Here is a 12,272-nt window from a genome sequence, read left to right as displayed (position 1 = left end):
CTCACCACTTTTTACGCTAGAAAGACTGAGCTGCGAGACTTGAGGTTTTTACAGAATGTTTTTGGTTGCATCTCACTTCTTTTTGTAGAACGAACATAAGTCCAATTTGTATGGAAAGACGTTTTTTCTTATAATTCAACATATTTTCCTATGAGAATGTTTTTCATTTTCATGGGCTAAGCACCCTTACCCACCTTATACCCCCTCCCGTTATGCCTCATATAGTATGTACCTATCTACACCTATTATTTATTATTTTCTACAGTAATAATGATTCTTAACTGCAAATGTAATCTTGTAATCTTATACATTTATATGGGATTACAAAGTTAATGTTGCAGTTAGTGTATTTAGAAAACTGGACCGAAATTAGAAAATATTGAATTTTTCCCATGATTAAGACACTAAACCCTATTTATATTCTAAATTTTAAGTTTCTAAGTCTGCTAGAAGTACCTTAGACTTTTGATGATCGGTGAGTCAGTGAGTCAGTGAATCAGTGATTCAGTGAGTGACAAAATTCAAAATTTTAACAAGTTGTCATTTTTAAACTACTGGTCCAAATTGACTGAAATTTTAAATATACCGTCTTTATACAATGAATAATTAGTTGCTGAAAATTCAGGCTTCTTGTTTTCTCCACAACGACATTATAGGGGGGTCGAAAATAGCCCGAATTGCTTCGAGAAAAGGATGGTACGGCCGTGCCGCTTTTTTTTGCTCGACTTGCGGGGGCACTTCCGTGCCCCCAGATTGAAATGTTAAGCATTAGTTTTGAGAATTGTGTTTGTCATAAAAAAAAATTTATAAGAAGTAACTGAAATGTTTTTTTGTTTTCTAATAAGCTTTTGCATAAGTTTTGAGACAAATTCAGGGCAGAAAATCCATGCGTAAAAAATTTTGCCCTTTTCATACATGCTCGATTTCATTTTTCTGTAATGTATTTTTGAAATAAAAGACACATCAATCGCTATCATCTCTTAGAAGTGAGTAAGTATTTTAATATATGCATTTACATTCCAACTGATATCTCCAGAATGCAGTTTACAAGAAAATCTAGAAACTAGCAATCTATTTAGCGGACACCGGGCTACAAACAATATTCTTAGAAAAACTTCTCGTTCAGGAAGTTTTATTTACAGTCTCAGTAGTGCAGAGTTATGCAAGTTAATATAAAGCTAGCAAAGCTTTCTACGATGTCAGATTGAGCTCGATCGGTTGGTAAAACGCTTCGCTTGTATTGACGTTCAAACGATTAACTTTACAACTTGTATTTTTGATCTCCTTGATTCCTGGAACGTTTCATCAGCACGCTTTGAATGTTATTGGCGGTATTTTTACTTTATAGTAGCGATGTGAGTGCAGCAATAATTTTTAGCGAGAAGAGTCAATTTAACAAACTGATATTTGTGCTCGACTGAATTGTAGCGCATTTACAAATACTCTACGAACATTGTTATTTTACCGGGTATTTAAATTTATCTATATTATGTCATTTAACTATTGTACCTTGCTCGCTCGCTTGAAACTTTTTTCGGTGCATACATAATATATTTTTCTATAATAAATTAAAGTAAATAAAATCCAGCCATAAATAAAATAATGCGCTCTGAAAATTCTATCAATGTGGCAACGGTCTTACCAACTTAACAAGTCATAATCATAAGTGCTAATCGCCTAATAAGTTGTTAACACATCTTTGAATCTAGAGATCTAAAGTAAACATTGTAATATATTTCATGTTTAATATGTTTAGCTACTAAGAACAGTTTCTTAGTCACACTGAGCTGGGAATTCCGTGCTACAATGTCACTTGAAACATCTAATCAGGTTGCCTTCTACGTATATCTTACTCATACTGACTTGCAGTAAAGATAATATAATTTTGGGAAAATGTTCCAAGTTTTTGTGCATTGATCCACAAATATTTTTAAATAGATTATTTGGCCAGTACCAATGCTGGGCAAGGCTCTCCTCCGGAGTTGAGGGAAGGGTTAGGTCTATTACATATAAAATACAATATGTCTATTTAATTATCAATTTTCAATAGTAGAACCTATGTCTATTATTTATATTATGGTTTACCTCAACTGTATTTTGCAACTGCAATCCGCGTTAGCTTGAAGACATCTACGAATACTGAAATTAGAATAGAGTTACTTATTTAAGGCGTATATTTTATTTTGGGAGCATAGCAACTTCGCAATAAAGGTAAATAAACACGAACTGCAAACAAATCCACGAAAACATCATAATAGAAAAATCTTCCTTTAGCATTCATCATGAGCTATCATCGTGAACAAAATATAAAAGCTAATAAATATTTAAAATTGCAATCCAATCGCTCAATGATAGATTTTATTATCATTGGCGTTCCGTTCATAACAATACGGAAATCGCAAATGCTAAAATTGCTAGTTTTTAATTAAACTTTGAAATGTATTGAGCACATAAAAAGAAAGAATAAATAACATGATTAATGAAATATACGCTTTGGAGAAATATTAATGAAACGATTACCAATAATTTATGGAAGTTGGATTGCAATTTTGTTTGAACAGCGTAGCATCACTATTTTTTGTAGTATCGAGTTGCAAAATATCTTTGAAATAGCCATTATTTGAGTTATTTATTATAATTAGTTATTGGTATAGCCTTATTTATGACTGTAACGATATTTATATTTAACTAGCTACGATTCATTTTGTTGCTTCTGTTTCGGTTGATTGTGCTAGGTACTGAAACAAAAAATGCTTTTATTTCGACGAAAAAGAAAACACTTTCAATGTTACTTACTACCACCACTATAACTTTTTATACCTAGAATTAAGATTAAAAAAATAATGAAACGAACATAGTAATGGTAGCACTTAAACAAAAATATAAATCTTACATAACGAGTTCAAAATTATTGTTAATAATAATTCATTAAAACACACCAAAAAGGTTCCACAAAAACAGCAGTGAAAATATCTGACTGAAACTTGACTAGAAAAATATGGAAACCATTAAATGGTAGAAAAATAAAATTAAAAATAAAACTTTAATGGCGTTCGGCATGTTTTTGACGAATGTTATCCAGTATTACAAGAACATTATTCCGACTAGCAAAAAGGTTTTATTTTATTATACAGGAAATTTTAATAAATTCGCTAAATCACGGAAAAATAAAAGTTTGAATTTAGAATTTAAAATAATGTATTTTTTTGTGACATAAAATAAAGTCGTAGCACGTATTTATCTCGTATTTACTTTTAAATTATTTGCAGAGCGGGCGATTTCTATAGTTTATAAATAAGATATTACAAACATTATTATCTTTTTATTGTATATACATAACCATTATTGAAATATTTTCACGTTAGAATACTTTGACAATATTTTACGTATGTATATTTTCATTTTATAATTTCCACGCAAAGATTACATCGTTTACTGAAGTTATACAGGACCTGTAAAGTGGGTTAACAATATTAAAATGTTAAAAAAACTTCAAGAATTCGCCACAAGTGAATAAATATGAAAATTTAGAAATTCCGTTACATATAACGGCCTCGTATTGATTTGATCACGTTCAGTAAGTGGATCGGTAAGTGTATTGCAATTTATAAAAATAACATGGTCATTGACACTCGTATGTTTACTTTAATACAGTTTTTTACTTACCCACGGAAAATAACTGTTCTTGTTTATTTTGTTTGCTGTATTGAAACAGATTTTTATTATTGGATAGCGAGAAAGTTATTAAAGTTATTCTAATGAAGAAAAAATGGTTGTGATTACCGTTAATCCGCGTGTTCGTATGCGTAAAGAAATCCGAGATTATGTGCGGTTTAAAGAAATAAATATTGAATGCAATTGCGTACGCTACAATATCTTTTTACTTCTCAATAACTATTGGTAAGCTAATTATTCGCAATTGATAATCGACAGTGCTCCCTATATTGAGTTGCCGGCACTGTTTCCGAAACATATCCGGAAGACGTTACACCAATGTTCAAATTCGCCTTTAAACAAATTTTCAATCAGCCATATAAAGCCACATTCATATATTTTAACTCTAAACAAAAACGTGACGCCATTTTTGTCATCTAATTTGTAAAACTAAATCAATTTATAACTATTGATTAGTTCAATTAATTGAAGTTTTTTTTCTATGTTACAAACATGTTATTGTTTGCTTAGTTCGTCGTATTTTTAAATGGCTCAAACATAAATCAATAATTATGTGATCAGAATGACAGCATGTTAAGTATTTGTTTAAAATAAAACAATAAATTAAATAGTTTACTATGTTATTCTAATCGTCATATGAGGCGTCGATTCTTTTGCCTAAATTCATAATTTAAGTATTGAATATGACTTTTTTCTTCGAATTATTTTCTTTTTTACTTGGCTTCTGTTGACCCCGCATATTGTTAGTGCATGTTTATGTATGAGTTTTTGATCTTTTAAATAATTCTATTGATATGTTTGTCCTATTGACCTCTTGGTTCTTAATATCAAACTCTTTTGGGGGGTTGAGACACCTGTCGACTCTCGTTAGTTACATTGTGTGCAGGTACCTTTTTTGATAGCATTTTGTGCACCAATTACTTTACATTGCATTCACTTTGGGAACTAAAATAGTTAGGTAAAGTGCATCTGGATATGGTGGCGGTTTGAATATAATTGAAAATTAGATTTGCCTTTTTCGTGCCTATTCCTAACACCCCGCCACTCACACACTCACTCCGCCAGATACAAACATTTTGGATGAAATCAAAATTAGAAAAAAATATTGATATTTTTTACCTATTTCTTCGAGAGCATTCAAGAACCGGGTAAGATTTCTAGATTATACATAAATTCTAAGTAACACAAAGACGACACATGTATAAACTAGTCATTGACTTAGCCACAGGTGGTGTGTCATTTTAGTTCTAAATGCGATATTAATTCAATCAACACAATATTAGATGTTTTGCATTTCTACATTCCTGTAAACTAGTAGTTTGTTTTTCTTGGTAACGTTGCGTAACTCGGCAGCGATTCAATGTACTGTGATAATTGATAGTGCAATTGATAAAACGATGCTTACATAATCATTGTAACGTCGTCACCGCTTTTACGTATAAAGCTTATGGGCTCTGCGAAATGTTGTGATCTCTGCTTTTCCAGTTAAATAGTTATATTATACTCGTAGTCCCCAACCCGCACTTGGCCAGCGTGGTGGACTCAAGGCCTAACCCCTCCCTCATTACGGGAGGAGACCCTTGCCCAGCAGTGGGACATTAATGGGTTAAATTTATTTTTTTTATACTCGTAGAACAGTTTGAATGATAATAACGCGTTTATGAAAATGTTTTACCGCTACTGACAATAGTTGCAGTGCACACTTATTTTATTTTAGGGATTCTCACGATCATAGTAACATACATTATTTACCTGTTTTTGGATGCATTGTCAGGTTGCACCGTCTGATTGTTGGCTGGCTATCGCGGATTTAAGTTGAAACATCAATGTATGCGTGTGAATCCCAGAATCGCATATTGGATATTAATCATAGAACTCGATGTATTGAGGTGCTAATAATGTTTTTATCAAAAATATTGCTTACGTGTTTTGAAAGAGCATCTTTTTTTCACGTTGAGAAGGTCAAGTGGAATAGGCCTGGTTATGAAAATGTGACCTAATACTAACATTGCTTAATCCCTAAAAACGTTGGGACGTGTTGTACCTAATAATTATATTACCACCGTACGTTTTAATATCACTCATATTCATATTATTCATATCTCTTTCAATAATATTATGTTATTAAGTACCAACATACTTATTATGACAGACGCATGTGAGCAATAGCATCTCCTACGCATCTGACCTTTCCAAAGGACGTTTATAAACAACTGTATTGCTTACAATGTTACTTATAAAGGAATGAATTGTTACATAACTAAGTTCATCTATTGATATTGTTACTTTATGAGTAGTGTTTGACGATGTCCGTCATCTGTTTTCTATGACGATCGTATTGTCCGTAGCGCGTTGGATCGACGCGGTTACCACTATTCATATTTTCAAAGGTTGAATTTCGAATTCAGTATCTGTTATTTGTAAAAATAAGTAAGCAAAAGGCTTACTCACATATTTTTGTTAGAGTTAGTAAGTTTGAAAACGTTTTTATTCTTGTTAGGCACAATAATTATTTCTTTATTTTACTATTTATAAGATTAACTTTAGAATTCGTTATTGTACTGGCCTGAAATTTGTTTAGACGCAGAAACAGCGAGTGATCGACACCTTAAAATGACAGATGATTATAGTCTCTAAAGATGTTCGTGACGCAATACCCAAAAATCAATTTAGTAATTCAACAAAGTCCCTATTAAAAAAAATTGTTTACTTGTTTATTAGTGTATAAATCAATATTACTACATCCATACAACGTGTTGACAGTTAGTATTATTTACATTAAGTCGTTTATATATCATAGTTTTATGACGATGTGAAGGAAATTATTAATTTATCAGCAGGTTTTATTAGGTTTTCTTGGTAAAGGTATGTTATGCAATTTTATACTTACATACGTAATATAACTTTGTCTCTTTGAGGATGATAAGTCGGAAACTATCAAACCAATTATATATTATTTTTAAGCGTGAAGAGTATAGAGAGTATAGAGTTTACCCTACTCTTATCCGAAAATTGTAGGATACCCATTACCCAAACTTAATAGGACCTACATACTATCCTTTCAAAAGTTTCAACTTAAAATACCTATATAAGTTCACATTATATGTATCAGTAATTGTACCACGTAGAGTCGTACTACACTGTATGCATCAAGCTCGTGTATGTCTTTTTAAAACTTTGGCATTCCCATTAAAATTTTATTACATGATAATATTCAGTTAAGTACCAATTACACATAAAATACCGTAAGTTTAAAATCATAATAGAATGTACAACATAAAATTGCACAGCTACAATCAAATCGAATCATTACCCAACCCAAAATTAGTTCCCGCGCTAATAAAAAGAATTTTAACGCCTCGCCCTCAAGAATAAGAATAAAAAAGTAAAGAATTTGGCGACCAATATCGTCTCGATGCAATTTAATCTTACGAGTCTTACCCGGATACGAATTCCCCAATCAGAGGAGCATTCAGGCTTTGGCCGCGTGGGTTTTGTGCACTAAAATCATAAATCACGCATTTATTTCGTGGAGCACGGAGCGTTGTGGCTACGGGACGTGCTTATCTGTTATTTGCAGCGCAACGCAACACTGTAGCAGCGGTTTTCACCAACATGTTGATAAATATTGGGGTACACTAGATATAATGGCAGCGGTTTGTCGATTGTCCGATCGAGTACGGTAAATCTAAGCCTAAGTGTGGTGCACGCCGACGCGAATTATTGCTTAATCGATTCGATTTATGCATGTAGATGTTGATTTTGGTATCGAGAAATAGAGATCGTATGAGTTTCGTAGCTTGTTTTTGTTACTGTCGTACTTAGTTTTATTGTTTTTCTAAGTAGGGTTGTCAAATATTGTCTGTCCAAATTATCAAAAAAACAGAGTTATTAAGATTACTTTCAAAAATATTTTTAAGTTTTTTAGGTTTTTACAAAATTACAAACAACGGACAAGAAGTACAACTAGACCTGGAATAACTATTTGTGGATCGCACAAATACTTGTTTCTTGTGGGAATCAAACCCATGACCTCTCGACGCACTGGTAGTGGCGTGGCGACAGCTTTAACGACTGCGCCCCGGAGGCCGTAAATTTGTAACGTTTGTTTGCCTTACGTTTTATATAAGTACCTAAACACAAAACTATAACGATCTAATCATCGAAATGTAAAGCCTACGCATTATAATTATTTGTCAATCTTGCACCGTGGCGTGACAGCCCTACACGCCACCTTGATTCTTGCAGAAAGAATGGTACACCCACGCACGGTAGAAAGGCCATAAACTTGAGAAATGTTAATTTAATTATCATTATTTTGTAGTGGGATTCAAACTTGTGTGGAAATGTAAACAGGATGTTAAACAGGCTAAGAATGTTGTATTAAAGAATCGAAGAGAATCTTCTAGAAAGAAATCGTGTGAAATTGCTGTTATAACCGTTGATTAGCTTTGGCTCATTAATTAGTTTGTCTTTATAAATATTTACGTCTTAATTTTATGATTTTAAATAAAATTCCTGACAAGTCTTTCAATAGGTTTGATAACATAATTATTAATTTATAACTGACAAATAAATACATAATTTATTAATGACATTTTTTAAATTTATTTTAGAAGTATATTTTTTTTAAATGAAGATGCGTTGACTAATAGTATTTTAAGTAATTAGTAATAATTTAACGTACCTATAAAATGGATAAGTAAAAAAAATTGTACCTCATAGCAATGCTAAAACTCTACGATACCTCTATATAAAAAACCAATAATGTGTTAATTTTCATTATGCTACGGGCCTCAAAATCATGTTCTGTTTAGACACGAAAAATATCACCGACGAAAAATACTCGCTATCATTTCATTCCTTTCTCGTAGCATTTCTTCCTCTAAAAGCAACTGAAACACGGTTAATTTACATACACGCTACCACGGATTTGCGTCGAATGTTTGGATTCAATAATATGATTCTGATATACATACATTATGTATGTCAGAGGTGTTCAAACACGAACAGCTTATAGTGGTTCTGTAAACACATAACGCATCCATCAACGAGGCTTAATGGCTTATCCAAATCAATTAGAAACTTGAAGCTTATGCTCAGTATCAGATCACATATACATATATAATGTACGTCTTATTGCTTTGCTTGTGGGCCAGCCTTAGTAAGTGCTTTAAGCAATCAATCAATTCTCGCGAATAAACACTTTTGAACTCGAGAACTGCAGTGTGACATCCTTAGTCTAACAAATAGACCGGTAATACCGTATTTTCTTATTGTTTTACATGAAATTAATCAAATGTGCATCATCTGCTAGCAACTATTTTCGTAAAGGGCTAATCACGCGTATGTATACAAATCTTAGTGAGAGCTAACTTCATTTCAACCGCCAAATAACTTACGTTCATAGCTTGATAGATTTTAAGTAAAAACAAAGAGTAATTCTCAGATCTGCAACTAATCACTGTCAGGCTGAAATCTGAATTCACATAGTCAACTAATATGCTCGAGCTTAGAATCCCAAGGGGTTTACAAAAATATCGATTCGACCAATGATACAAATACTATGTGCAACAAAAATTCCAAACATTTTCATCAGTCTTTTTCAATCACCTAGACCTAATAATTAATTATATCTTTATTGCGTCAAATTTATCAGATTACCATAAAACATCTATATTTTAAACGGACACTTGTCACTTAAGGTTGGCTCTTCCTTGATCATTTGATAAATTGATCAAGTTAAACGCTACGATAATAAAAAAAGAACGACTAAAGAGATCGGAATGTGATATTTGGAACATAATTATTCATAAAATGTTCTAATATCGTTGAACTAACACGACTTTGCAATAACCCAAATAAATTTTATGATCAAGTCTCTTTATGGTTTCCTACATTTTTATTGTTTGCAAAAAGGGGCGAAATAAAATAAATGGGATCGTTTGTCAGTCTGTCTGTCAGTGCTGAAAATAAATAAATGTATTGAACTGGTTTTCGTGGAATAGAATCACGACGAAAGGGTTTTCTGTGAAGTTTATATTAATGCATGTTTTATAAGAAGAAAGAATAAAGGTTATCTTGAACCGCAAAATTTTATGCATTTCTAAAAACTACAAATTTAAAATTCACATTCAACGCATGCAAAAATTAGTGTTTCTTTACTGATTGCTTTCATGTGTAGGTTCCCAAATCACTACTAACCTAACGCAGTTCTTAGAATCTCTATTACAATTATTGTTTTTTTAAAGGCCGTCTGATAACAATATCACTTTCAAATTGATGTACTAAGTGAGGCTCAGTGTACCTAGTTTAGAACAAGCTACGTAGATCAAAGAACAGATACATCTCATGCAAACGTCAGAGGTTCAACACTAAGCTTTTGCTAGTTACCACTGTATATTTCTCAACTATATGCAGCTTAAAGCGATATTCATGTATTCGAAGTGTTCAAAGTTCTATTCACTGGCTGTTGCATAATCGTCGAAACTAAATCTTACATACATTCATACCTATATGGGTTATATTTGGCTATTTGTTAGGATTTGAAAGTGTTTATGTAGGGAAAAAGTTTTTTCCGAGAGTATTTTCGATCAAAATTCCGAATATTTTTCTTCTCAGTTAGATTATCTGTTTTTTAATACAGGTAACTTTAACAGGAAATATAGCTCTAGGTTTTAAGCATATAATTCGCTGGCAGAGATAAGCCACCCTCAAAATATTCCAGAGTGTTAATAATTTTCACGAAAATTACAATCTACAAACGTCTACCATGATGACACCGAAGGTTAGACTTGCAAGCTAGTAAAATTAATTAAATAAATTTTAAGTTAAATTGTAATAACTTAAAATATTAATCGCAATATTTATTATCAAATTCTTAATCCTAAAGTGTCCTAGAGTTATCTTCAGAACAACGGGTCTGGATTCCAGTTCGTGTAATAAAAGGTTAATGGAATTAAATTTCGCATTCCCGAACTCATAATGACCAACTGAACACTAGTTATTCCATAAAATTGATTAAAACAGATCCACAAAATGGGAATTTAAATTAAGTAATAGAAGTTAATGAAACCGAGTTATGAAAGTGGATCAGCGGCGTTAACCTAGATCCATAATAATGCAAATTACATGGATGAAGATTAGTTTTCATACAAAAACACATTCGCGATCTTGCCTCTGGAATTTCTGTGCGGATTTGTATGAGATAAGTCTTAATAAAAACCTTAAGACGTATTTCGGTAATCCGAAGTAATTTGGTACGATACAGAAACTTTTTTGTGCAAAAAGTCTAGTGTAATATTGTTAGGTATTGAATGTCTTAATAAGTATATTTATTTGGTAACTGCATTATTGTAATTGGATTACAGAAAAAGTAATTGAGTCATTCAGATGCGTTTTTTTATTACTATTGAATGCTTGTTAAAGCTTAAATTTTTTTTAACCAAAAAATAAAAATATAGATCTAAGATTTAATAAGTGAAAATAGCTAGTTGTGTTAAAACGCATTTAATAGGACCCAATCTCATTAGATTTATTTCTGTATTGAAATGAATTGTTACCGGATTTTTAAACATATACATTATTTTATTATTATAGTACTCATATCACGTTATAAAAATATTATTACCTTTAACCATATCGAGTAAATCCAAATTCATAAGGTCGTCTACAGGAAACAAGTCAGTAAAAATGTGGTGTTAAAAATTTTCGCATTAAACTGAAATGATGACACCTTCGTATCCTTTTGAGAGGTCGTAAACGAATTCAATTCAACTTATAAGGAACATACACAATGAATGCACATTGTAAATCTGTTGTTAAGAACAACGTATTAAGGCTTGTTGGATTACCCAAGGGTACTACAGATTAAATTATCGTTTAAGATTCTTGATGCACTATGTTATTGTGTAGAAGCGTTTATTTAATTCACTCAATAAGTATGGGACCTACTTGATTAAAGTTTTTTTTTTTTAAATTCCAACAGCTTTAATGTTTCTTCTTTCATTTCAATTTGATTGATTTGATTTTCTTAAAAAGAACATTGGAATCTTATTATTGTTACCTCTAACCAATTGGTCGAAAACGTTGCTCTCCAATGCTTTAGTTATGAGACATATTCTCATAGTAATATTATTGCCCATCATTATATGTTGAGTTCATGATGGACAAATAAATTTGCCCTTTTAGCCAAAAGTCTGATGGTTCAATTAACGCCAAGGATAAAATTGTCTTTTATTCAAAGATAATTTAACCGTTTTACCTGCAATTCAATCTTAATAAAGCCGGGAATAAAAGGTGGAGGCAGAGAGTGAATGCAGCTGTGACTAATTGCTATTTGATTGTCTAGAAAAACCGTAACGACTCTAATCCCTTAGTTAACTCTAAATCGATTTGCAAAGGTCGCAAGCTGTTTCTCCATTAATTGATACAACAGACGGGGTGGGTTCAGACGATAATCAATTTATATTTTCCATTCCATTGTTTTACATTCAAAATTAAACAGAAACTTCTACAATATTAATGGGCATTTCATATTTACTGCAGCGAAATGCTCCGTCACCATTTAAGGAGTTATGCGTCATCAATATTTTTAT

At 31.9% G+C, this 12,272-nt stretch overlaps 1 long non-coding RNA gene across 2 annotated transcripts; it reads right to left on the bottom strand.

Annotated features, from left to right (window-relative positions):
• Positions 1–1,017: 1,017 nt before the first annotated feature.
• Positions 1,018–3,783, bottom strand: LOC142972404 (uncharacterized). 2 transcript variants are annotated; one of them, XR_012959456.1, is made up of 4 exons: positions 3,667–3,783; positions 2,228–2,738; positions 2,086–2,139; positions 1,018–1,292 (listed from the first exon to the last, which is right to left on the bottom strand). It is a non-coding gene; the product is annotated as an uncharacterized LOC142972404 (long non-coding RNA). The 2 variants fall into 2 exon arrangements; XR_012959453.1 differs by having other exon boundaries at positions 2,086–2,738.
• Between the last annotated feature and the right edge of the window lie 8,489 nt (positions 3,784–12,272).

Source organism: Anticarsia gemmatalis, chromosome 1, assembly GCF_050436995.1.
Source record: "Anticarsia gemmatalis isolate Benzon Research Colony breed Stoneville strain chromosome 1, ilAntGemm2 primary, whole genome shotgun sequence".
Lineage (NCBI taxonomy): Eukaryota > Metazoa > Arthropoda > Insecta > Lepidoptera > Erebidae > Anticarsia > Anticarsia gemmatalis.
Note: the sequence above shows the minus strand (reverse complement) of the source record. Positions and strands in the feature narration are given on the sequence as shown.